Here is a 12324-nt window from a genome sequence, read left to right as displayed (position 1 = left end):
AAATACACTACACCATGATGTGTAGCCCCCTCACTTCAGGCCGGTGGGAGGGTGTGTACGCACGTGCTCGAACTTTGGTATGGAATCTCACCATGATCCACACACACATGCCAAGATGAATCCACCTATTGGTCAAATGCCTCTCGTTGTTGGTGGAAACTGAAAACCTTTGCGGGCTAACGAATGGGCAGGTCGCTGATAACCGCACGAGGGAGAGTGTCCGAGAGGACCACCAATGCATCCATGTGGCCCGAACATGTATGTATGAAAGGGTTGTTGTCGGAATTTAGGGAACCAGGGTACCCAGACTTGCCTGCCTGCGGCCCGTGGCGTGGCCCCATCGGCGCCCTGGTATGGCCCATCTTCAACATCAACAAGACAAGACCCTTGCGAGGGGCCAAGCCTCACGAGGCGAACGATGCCAAGACCTCTAGCGGGAGCAGCCTCATCAGGCTGGCTCCTAAGGAGCGGAGATTCCTATGTACGCACCTCTCATGCAGTCCGGATTATGCAAGCCATGACGACCAAGGCCAGGCGGGCGCCAGCAGTCGCAGAGCAGCAGGTTTCCTTTTTGGTGCTACGGAGGCAAGAGCGGGCGCGGAGTCCCGAGGAATCAGCCAAAGGTTTCCATTCCCGTGCTACAAGACCAAGACCGCCAGGGCGGCAGGCTAGATGTCATCGCCGAGCCCACCATGGCGTCACGAGTAGAAGATTTGCAGGAGAAGACCACCTTTTGTCAGGATAGGATGTATTTCTTGTCCCCTTTCAAGTTAGCCATTGTGGAACCCCTTCCTGCCTACATTTTGGGGGAAGACGACCGAGGTATATATATATATATATATATATATATATATATATATATATATATATATATATATATAGGTTAGCCACCACCATAGAAGGGGCGATCCAATCCAGAGCCTCACCACCACATACCCAAGCCTTAGGAGCTTGTTCTTCCCCTGTACTAGTTCATCCTTAGCCCCTCGCGAGGCTAATCCACACCAAAGCAGGAGTAGGGTCTTACACCGCAAGGTGGCCCGAACCTGGGTAAACTGCTGTGTCTCTTTCCTTTCCCGTTCATTGAGCCAGGTTGTGAGAGCAGCGAGTTGGTAGGCTGGGGAGGTTGAGTTCTTCGCACGCGCCCTAGAGTTCGAACCTTTCTTGGGTCTGCGGAGCCTTGAATCCGACATTTGGCACGCCAGGTAGGGGTGCATCAGAGCCTCTCTCCCGTCGGTCGATTCGCCACCGTTCCATCGTTCTCATGGCTGATGCTTGTCGAGTTCGTGCTGAGCGCCGGGCTGCCCTTGCCGCCCGCGTCGCCCAAACAGCGCCCGCGGGTGACGGCGCCCCCCGTCATTGCCCATCGCCTGCGGCTAATGCTGCCACCCGCCCCGCGGCCCTCGAGCAGCAGGCCTCATCGCTGCAGCCTTCTGTGCGGCGTGATGGACGCATCGCCAGTCCATCGCTGACTCCGGTTGCTGCTTCGTCTTCCTATGCTCGTCGCGGGCCGGTGAACACACAGGTTGCATTGCTCACGGCACGCAAGCTTCTGCGCTATCGTCCAACCGATGACCTCTGCGAGGACTAGCTGGACCGCACCGCCGAGCTCGTCAGCGCCGTTGGAGAAGCCCCTGCACCGTCTCGCTCGCTGCCTCCCCCGCCGACTCAGGCACGTGACGTGGCCCACGGTGCGCCTCCTCCACCTCCCCGGCAAGATGTCACCCTGGAGCCAAGGCGTGAGGCCCCTCGGCGTGACACGCCGTGCAGGGCGCCGGCGTGCGACGAAGAAAGCAGCCAAGTGGTGCAGCGGCCTCAAGGAGAGGCGCATGTGCTCCTAGCACCGCCGCGCCAGGACCGCATGCTGCCCGAGGCGGCAGCACGCGAGCGCCAAGACCAGGCTCCCCCTCTGCGGCGGGCTCCTGTGAGCGTGACAGGCTGCCGAGCGTTCACCCTGGAGCTACACCGCATTGTCTGGCCTGGGAAGTTCAAGCCGGACCTGCCTCCGCGCTATGACGGGCACCCTTGACCCTGCCTAGTTCCTCCAGCTCTAAGAGCTGAGCATCGAGGCAGCGAACGGCGACGAGAAGGTCAGGGCGAACTGGTTTCCCATGGCCCTCAAGGATGGCGCGCTCTCATGGCTCCTGAACCTCCTCGCGGGATCGATCTCCTCCTGGGATGAAATGCCGGAGTGTTTCATTGCCAACTTCCAGGGCACTCGCGACCGTGCCCTCGCTGCAGGTGACCTGCGGCACATCAAGCAGCAGCCAGGGGAGACCTTGCACAAATACATCTTGCGCATCACCAATGTTCACCTCAAGATCCCCAAGGTATCGGATGAGGCCATCATTTCGGCATTCACTAATGGCGTCTAGGATGTCAAGATGAAGGAAGAGCTCGCCATACACGAGGACCTGTGCTCGGCTCTAGAGATGTTCAACATGGCAACCAAATGCGCGAGGGCTGAGGGAGGTCGCCTCTCCCTCCTTGAGCTCCCAGAGGCCGATCCTGAAGATAAGAAGGCCAAGGCCAAGGACGTGAACCGTAAGGGCCCAGCTGTGCTCATGGCCGAACCTAAGATGAAGCGCGGCTACAACCACCCCGAGTTTTCCAAGGACAGCCGCCCATTCTGCGCCTTCCACAATGTACACAACCACAAATACAGCAACTTCCAAGAACTCAGGGCCATCTGAGACGGACTGTCGGTGTACTAAAGTTTGGGCCCTTTAGCACCTCATACTTGTGCACAGGCAGTCGTAGCCACACCCGCGGCGAGGCACGGAGAAGGCGATCAAGGATAGAAACAAGATACAAGGCAAACAAGAAGCAGCCGAGCCAGAGGACGAACTGGACCCCCGGCAAGATCCCTGACGGGACGGCTTGCGAGACCCCGGCAAGATCCTTGCCGGGACGATTTGCGGATCACTAACAAAGGCACCACCCTTGTGGTTGAGAGCTCTGACACCATCAACAACGTTAAGGCCAAGACCCAGGGGCGCGTGCGTAGTGGCGTGCATATCTTTGTGAAGGATAGAAGACGAGGTACCTAGCAAGATCCTTGCTGGGGACGTCTACGGGGCCCCGGCAAAATTCTTGCCGGGGACATCAACAAAACAGCGGCAAGGCTCCGCCACCCTGTCACCGCTCCAGCGTGGCGGCCGGCCAGCCAGCCTAGAAAGTGCCTCCGTGGTGGCATGCAGATCTTCGTGAAGACCCTACCACCTTTCCAGCGCAACAGCTGGCCAGCCAACCTGGCGTTGCATGCCTCGTCAGGGTCTCCGACATTTGGCCCCTAGACTCCGCAAAACTCCTTTTGCACTGACCCGAAGCCCCGTGGGCTTTACCCCTTGGCCTAACCATATCATCCTATAAATCAATCTTTACCTCCGGACCATTCTAGAGCTCCTCGTCATGTCCATGATCTCATCCAGGACTCCGAACAACATTTGGTCACCAGCATACATAACTCATATAGTACTATATCGTCAACGAACATTAAGCGTGCGGAACCTACAGGTTCGAGAACTATGTAGACATGACCGAGACACCTATGACGCCCGGATAATTAAGCTACACTAAACCCCTGCTAATGATGCCAGGTTATCATAATTTAAAATTTGGCTAAACCTCACTTGTTTCAAACTGAGTTCAAATTAAAATTCAATTAACAAGTCAAATTATAAATTCATAAAACACGCGATTGTAAAATGTTCAAAAGGTTGTAAATATTCACTATTTTATTAACAAACATCAACCAACATTTTTGGTAATGTTTATATGCCTCAAAGATAATTAAAACAGGAACAGACAACATTTAAATTAACCTTTTAAAAATAAACAAATAATTATGCTTTTCAAAATGACTTGAAACTTTGTGCGTAGCACCCAAAATATTGTAATTGAATTATATGTGCAGTACCATGTAGAACTAATATGATTTAGTGCCTCATTTAAACACAAAGTAGTAGCTAAGAAAAGAAACATAAAATTAGAGGAGAAGGCAAAAAACATCACTGTGCACTCAGGTCAGCGAGCTACAGAAATCGGCCCAGCCCACCACCACCGTTACCCCCCACCTCCAGTTCAGGGGGGGATCGTGGCGTTCATCCCCCGGCGCCATGGACGGCGGTGCGCCCGTGTCAGCCATCCCATGGCCCCGTGATGGATAAGGGCAACCCAGCACCCCTCCCCCGAAAGCCTAATCCCCTTTCCCCATCTCGCTCACTCACTCTCTCGATCCGAAGCTCGCTCCCAAGCGAAGCCATCGCCACCGCTCACCATTGTTGTGGCCATTGACTAGGCCTTGCCGTCCCGGGGTGTCCAGGAGGACCGCCGTCATCATCGACTTCACCTGCACCCACTAGATGGACCCGAGCCGCCGCAGTCGTCGATCCCCTTCGCCAGTCGTCCACCCCGTCCACGACCGTCGATCCGCTGCCTCAGCACCTCCGTCGAGCTCGTCATCCGCATCGATGTGAGCTCCGCTACTTCCCCTTTTATTCCCGAGCTCGGATTCGAGCTCGAGCAGCCTCGCTGTCGCTCCGTAGCTGCGTCGCCATCGCGATCGAAACCACCATACCACCGCCGTCTCGCTCGCCCGTGGACAAGCTGGAGTTTCAGCCGCGCCCACGCACGCGTTCTCCCTCCTCCTGCGCCCGTTGCCGATTCTGCCGCTGCTGTTGTAGGCTGCTGCTGCTTTTGCTACTCCGCTGCCCGCAGCTCGCATCGCCGTGCTCGGCCACTCCCACATCCGCTTGCGCCAGCGCGCCCCAGCCGCACCAGCCCGTGCAGCCTCGCCCAGCTCGACCACCGTTCCCCACGCGCTCCGCTTTCCCCTGCTCGCGACGCACCTGGGGCCCCATCGCTCACCGCGGCTCGCATCCCCGCCAGCCCCGTCCCGTTACCGCGTGCACGCGCCACACCGCCCGCTGCTGCCGCCTCGACTCCACGCGCCGTCGGCACGCTCCCGCCCCGGGGTGGTCCAGCCGCACCCTCCACGGCCCCGGCGTTCTCCTCCGGCGTACGCCCGCTTCGCCACGGGCCCGCCTCGCCGGCGCCTATCCGCGCATGCTGGCCTTCGCCCGGGTTCGCCCCGACGGGCAGCCTCCCCTGCGCACGTTAGCCTGCCCGCTAAGGCCCTATGGCCCTATGGCAAACGGGCCCCGCCCCAGAACGTTTTTTTAAGAAAAAGAAAATAAAATAAAAATCTATTAATAAAATTAATTAGTGAATTAATTAAGTTAATCAATCCTGTTTAATTAATCTAATTAAATAGTTAGTTTAATTAAACAGTGATTAGATTAGCTAAATCCTAATTAAATTAAATAGAGTATGACAGGTGGGTCCCACACGTCAGTTTGACCCAGTCAACGCCCTGTTGACTGCTGACATCATGCTGACATCAGCATGCACTATTCTGGATAATGTTGATTTAAAATAATTAAATAAATTCTAAAAATCATTAAATCTTTTTAAATTAATATAAAATAAATCGTAGCTCGGTTGGAAAAACGTTGTACATGAAAGTTGCTCAAAACAGCGAGACGAATCCGAATACACAGCCCATTCGTCCGCCACACATCCCTAGCATAGCAAACACACAAATTTCCCCCTCCGGTTCATCTGTCCGAAAATGTGAAACACCGTGGATACTTTCCGGGATGTTTCGCCCCTTCGCCCCTTCGCCGGTATCGCCTCCTACTGCGTTAGGTCACCTCTAGCACCGCGTATTGCCATGTTATGCTTTGTGATGCTTTGATTGCTCTGTTATTTATTGTGTTCCCCCTCCGTTACTTCTTTCCGGTAGCCCCCGAGGCTGCCGACGAACCCAGTTCGACTACGGTGTTGACGACCCGTCCTTCTTGCCAGAGCAACCAGGCAAGCCCTCCCCCTTGTTAGATATCACCTATTCTTCTCTCTACTGCTTGCATTACAGTAGTGTAGCATGTTACTGCTTTCCGTTAATCCTATCCTGATGCGTAGCCTGTCCTTGCTAATACTGTTGTTACCCTTACCTGCAATCCTACATGCTTAGTATAGGATGCTAGTATTCCATCTGTGGCCCTACACTCTGGTCCGTCTGCCATGCTATACTACTGGGCCGTGATCACTTCGGGAGGTGATCACGGGCATACACTATATACTTTATACTGTTACATTACTTATGATATTGTTCGGAGATGGGGGCTGAAGGGGCATGTGGCTCCATCCCGGTAGAGGTGGGCCTGGGTTCCCGACGGCCCCCGACTGTTACTTTGTGGTGGAGCGACAGGGCAGGTTGAGAACACCTAGGTGAGAGGTGGGCCTAGCCCTGGTCGGCGTCTGCGGTTACTTCTAAATAACACGCTTAACGAGATCTTGGTATTTGATCTGAGTCTGGCCACTGGCCTATACGCACTAACCAACTATGCGGGAACAGTTATGGGCACTCGATGTCATGGTATCAGCCGAAGCCTTCGTGACGTCAGCGACTGAGCGGCGCGCGCCGGGTTGGACCGCGTAACGCAACTTCCTTTGTAATGGAGGTTGCTAGGTCTGCTCTCCGGTCACCTACGCAATGTGCAGGTGTGCACTGGGCGATGGGCCCAGACCCCTGCGTGCATAGAACTTAGGTCGGCGTGCTGACCTCTCTGTTGTGCCTAGGTGGGGCTGCGACGTGTTGAACTTCCGAGGCCGGGCATGACCCAGGAAAGTGTGTCCGGCCAAATGGATCAAGCGTGTTGGGTAATGTGGTGCACCCCGGCAGGGAAGTTTATCTATTCGAATAGCCGTGTCCCTCGGTAAAAGGACGACCCGGAGTTGTACCTTGACCTTATGACAACTAGAACCAGATACTTAATAAAACACACCCTTCCAAGTGCCAGATACCACCCAGTGATTGCTCTCTCACAGGTTGACGAGGAGAGGGTCGTTGGGTTAGGATTATGCTATGCGATGATACTTGGTGAACTTACCATCTACTCTCTTCTACATGATGAAGATGGAGGCTGCCAGAAGCGTAGTCTTCGACAGGACTAGCTATCCCCCTCTTATTCTAGCATTCTTCAGTTCAGTCCATCGATATTGCCTCTTTACACATATACCCATGCATATGTAGTTTAGATCCTTGCTTGCGAGTACTTTGGATGAGTACTCACGGTTGCATTTCTCCCTCTTTTCCTCCTTTCCCTTCTACCTGGTTGTCGCAAGCAGATGTTGGAGCCCACGAGCTTGATGCCACCATCGATGACGACTCCTACTACACCGGAGGTGCCTACTACTACGTGCAGGCCGCTGACGACGACCAGGAGTAGTTTAGGAGGATCCCAGGCAGGAGGCATGCGCCTCTTTCGATCTGTATCCCAGTTTGTGCTAGCCATCTTATGGCAACTTCTTTAACTTATGTCTGTACTCAGATATTGATGCTTCCACTGACTCGTCTATGATCGAGCACTTGTATTCGAGCCCTCGAGGCCCCTGGCTTGTATTATGATGCTTGTATGACTTATTTTATTTTTCGAGTTGTGTTGTGATATCTTCCCGTGAGTCCGTGATCTTGATCATACACGTTTGCGTGTATGATTAGTGTATGATTGAATCGGGGGCGTCACAAGTTGGTATCAGAGCCGACTGCCTGTAGGAATCCCCCTTCCAAACTCCTTGGCCGAAGTCTAGTCTAGTCATTGCAAAACTTTTACTAACATGGCAGTGTGTCTTACGGACCCACGTCGCCATTGGGTGGTATTAGGATCTTTTATTCCTCGACCTATACTCTGGGACTCTGATCTCTCTTCTATTCGGGTTAAATGAATTTGCTAAACTCTAACATTAGGTTCTCGTAAAAACTTTCTCCCGGAGAGCCCCTTATTACAGATGGTCGTCTGCTACACCAGAAGAATCCGAAGTTACTCTCCGATGTTCTTTCGGGGCTTTATGGCGTCACTTTTGCAATTCCCTTCCATCGATAAACCCCTATGGATAACCACGTATACATGCCATTCATACAATGTTTCCCGGTTGTTCTTGTTATTACGAGATACCCCGAAATTCTCTCTGTTGTTCCGAGAATCCTTTGAGCTTACTGCCTTGCTATTCTTTGTCACCTGAATACCCCTACGGATAATTCTCGCACTTATCGAGTATCCGCTCATCCCCAGTTGATTCACGTATTTCACACAAGTCTCCTAAATACCCTTCGATCTTTCGAAAATCCTAAAAAGCCTGTTGTACTTGAAATTCTTCCTTGCTTGCATTATGGTTAATCCCATAAGTATACTAATCTTATTGGCATCATTGTCACTATCATTTTTTGAGTCCCTTGATTCGATAAGTTGCGAATGTTCACCATCATCAGTCGAATCCTAGGATTATCCTTCCGGCTTAGACGTCATTTGGATATGAGCTGGTTCTTGACCAATCAATGCCTTGATTGGTTGTGCTTCTAAGTCTATTGAACTTAATCATTTTCGATCAGAACGATTGCTTCTGATCCTTTGATTTGGAAGTCATAATTCCTTTACATGTGAGCTTTGAATTAGCGAGTTGCTTCTATAATCCAATGCCTTTGCATTCTTTCTTCAACTGGTTGTGTGCCGATGCTCACATCAGCTCCGCTATGGACCATCAGATCCTTTGTTGGATTATTGTTCGACAGTGTCCTTCATATTTAATCGCCTTGTGAATTCTTCCCTAATAAAAAATGCCATTAGTAAATCCTATTCTCTGATTTGGCCAACCATGCTCTGCTTTCGAGCTAGTGATGTTTACTCTTGAAACTTGTGGTATATGTTTCTAAGATATCCCGATGGGTTGAACCTTATGCCTTCCTTAAATCTGTGTGAACCCAAAAACTTTTCACGGGTCATACTCCTCTAGTAATTCACCCGGTAGGGTTTTACACTGAAATCATTTTTATTAGAGCAATGAATGAATGGTCTCGCATTGGAGAAGTGGGAGTCGACCTTGAACTATTTGTTCATGCCCATGGACACGATGTAGATCTTATCATTAAAGCTTCTCTTCAATTAATTATTCCCCTGGTATAGGTACATCTTATATCTCGGATCTGGCCTTTCGCAATCGTGGTTCCGACCATGTTTTCCTTTAATTACCATTTCTTGTGCAAGTTTAAGCACTTGTCTTCTACAAAGCAATAACCAAGTCCAACCTCTACGTTGTTCTATCGTCGAGTATTACCCCCTAGTATCTCGAGATTGTCATGGAACTACATAACTTCTTATGAGTTCTCCATCATGTACTACATTCTCGCCGATTCCAATTTTTCACGGGCTCTGAGTTATTAAACCCTCAAGGACACCGATAACCGAATCGAGTTTGCATCGCGATTAAACAACTCTTAGTAATATTCTTTACTTACGAGTTTGTACTCGATCACGTCATTCCTAGCCTGATCAGCTATATCACTATCGTGCTGATTTTAACTGTGCTACCTGGTCCTTATTCCGGAGCACAAGTTTCGACGATGAGCTAAGCTTATGTCGATCTTCCTCGTCGTATCGTTTCACCCGCAACAACAAGCTTGTTTTGGAGTTTGTGTCGTACCCTTGGTTCCATTAACCTTTCGCTTCATCATTCCTTTGACGTGATGTCATCGCCGATCGATTAAATCTTCATGAAATCTCTTGACAAATGTGTCATGATCATCATCAGCATTCTGAGGTCTTCCAGGATATCAATTGAATTCATGATGAGAAATACCATCCTTTCCCTCGATGATTTGTATTATCATCGACCACCTTATTGCCTTCCGTTCAACAGATACTTGTCCGTGTTTTGTGTTATACCTTGAGTTCCTTGCTATCCAACATTTGTTCTTCTTTACCTTGGAGTATTACCATCTTATATATCAAGAATGTTGTGAGAATTTCAACACCTCTTAAGAATTCTTAATACAATTGATACATCTCGCCATCTACATTCATCTCTTGGTCCCCGTGTTGTTTCTAACCGGAAAACCGACAATTGAACTATGATGTGCGAATTCAAAACTTCGACCTATTGCTTTGAAGTTAATGGTCGACATTTCATTCTTAGACCATTGGTTATCGAATCACCATTCTTACATTGATCCTGCTACCTAAGCCCATATTTCAGGTGCACCTTTCAACCGGTGATTAATTGTGTATGTTTCCCTCGAGCATATATCATTATATCATTTGATCTGATAAATGGTATCTCCTTGTTCACATAATTTTGGAGATCCATCTTTTGGAAATCTCGATGAATTGTCGTTGAGACCATCAGCCACCTCCTCATCCTCTCCTTGGTTTATTGATGAACTCTTGTTTCCAAACTCGCTTCCATAGTTCATTTGCCGAGAATCTTATGATGTCTTCTCGTCAATTTGTGTCACACCTTTTTCTTCTCAGGCATCCTGGGTCCGAGGTATCCTAACGCCAATCAGATCTGAAACTCGTTCAGATATGATGGTTGGGATATTTTCCAAGAGTCATAACATTGGTCCGTATATGACCCGGTAAGGTGATGTCATGCCTAGCACACCTGGCCGGAGGACCTGTTGTTATAATTTACCTTTTAACAAGGTTAACCATTCTTCCATTAGGAAATTTTAAGACTTATTATATAAGTCATTCTTGATGAATCCTTTGTGTATCCAAGTCTGACCTTTGCTTGAAGACCATGTCAATGCTATCTCGAAGCATGTCTGTGGTACTCCGATTTTCAACAAGAACATTTGAAGCAAAATGCTTAATTTTCTTTATCAATTATTCTAACGCTGTTGTATGGGTAATGCCATAAAATACCTTTCCCATTACCTAAATGGTTTTCTACTTTCTATCCTGTCATCAATTTCATGCTGTGTTTGTTCTTGGGAAGGATATACCTCCTGAAACAAGTGTTTAAACACATTTTTCCTTTCCATTGTTTTGTCTAACCTGATGATCACATTTTCCTTTCCACTGTTTGGTTTAACCTTTCTTGATCTATATGATCTAAGCAGTAATATTCTCCTGCTTATGTAACCACCTCAGTGTGCAACCGTGTCAATAAGACCATGTTGCATTTGTCGTTAGCATCCCGGTAACCACCGATGGACGAGAACTTTGCCTATTGGTCCGCCTCGTTCAACGAGCAGGAAAATGGTTCTCTTCGTCCCTCGCCCTTGGTATCAATGTTGTTGCCGACATAACCAATAGGCTATTCTCTGACAAGCCATGCTTACATGATCGTGCAAGACGTCCCCGCCCTTCCTACTTTTAACCCACATGGTGGGCCCATAACCCACAGTTCCACAAGATCGAAACCTGACTCTCTTATACACCACTGTTTCCGAAGTTATTCCAACCGCTTGGCTTCGAATGAGATTCATGAGCCACCTGATTATCACCTATTCTGGAGTTAGACACGATACCGATTCCCGTTGCTCTGAACCCCTCTCACACTCTGTTTCAGGCAACGACGATTGTGTATCCGCTTGAAACTTCTAATGTGTTACATTTTTTCAACTCGAGAGATACTCATGTGTTCATTCTTAGGATAACCCCTGATGATTTCCCCTTATAACATCCTATCGTTGTAGAGCTGCCCCTTACCTATTCGTAAGTATGGTGGAGTTCCCGAAGAAAGGACGACAACTTCGTCATGATGCATTGGAATAAAGAATTGAAGACATCAACAAAAGGGATTAACTTTTTCGAGAAGAGCAACCAAGACTGTGAAGACTCATTAGAATTTCGTAACCAAATCTATCTCCCCTACACCACCTCTTAAATCTCGGGATAAGATTCCTTGTAGTGGAGGAGAATTGTGATGCCCGGATAATTAAGCTACACTAAACCCCTGCTAATGATGCCAGGTCATCATAATTTAAAATTTGGCTAAAACTCACTTGTTTCAAACTGAGTTCAAATTAAATTCAAATAACAAGTCAAATTATAAATTCATAAAACACACGATTTTAAAATGTTCAAAAGGTTGTAAATATTCACTGTTTTATTAACAAACATCAACCAAAATTTTTGGTAATTTTATATGCCTCTAAGATAATTAAAACAGGAACATACAACATTTAAATTAACCTTTTAAAAATAAGCAAATAATTGTGCTTTTCAAAATGACTTGAAACTTTGTGTTTAGCACCCAAAATATTGTAATTGAATTATATGTGCAGTACCATGTAGAACTAATATCATTTAGTGCCTCATTTGAACACAAAGTAGTAGCTAAGAAAAGAAACAGAAAATTAGAGGAGAAGGCAGAAAACATCATTGTGCACTCAGGTCACCGAGCTACAGAAATCGGCCCAGCCCACCACCACCACTATCCCCCACCTCCTGTTCAAGGGGGATCGTGGCGTTCATCCCC

Source organism: Triticum aestivum, chromosome 7D (genome assembly GCF_018294505.1).
Source record: "Triticum aestivum cultivar Chinese Spring chromosome 7D, IWGSC CS RefSeq v2.1, whole genome shotgun sequence".
NCBI classification, from domain to species: domain Eukaryota; kingdom Viridiplantae; phylum Streptophyta; class Magnoliopsida; order Poales; family Poaceae; genus Triticum; species Triticum aestivum.
The sequence above is the reverse complement of the archived record's forward strand: the minus strand, read 5'-3'. Positions refer to the sequence as shown.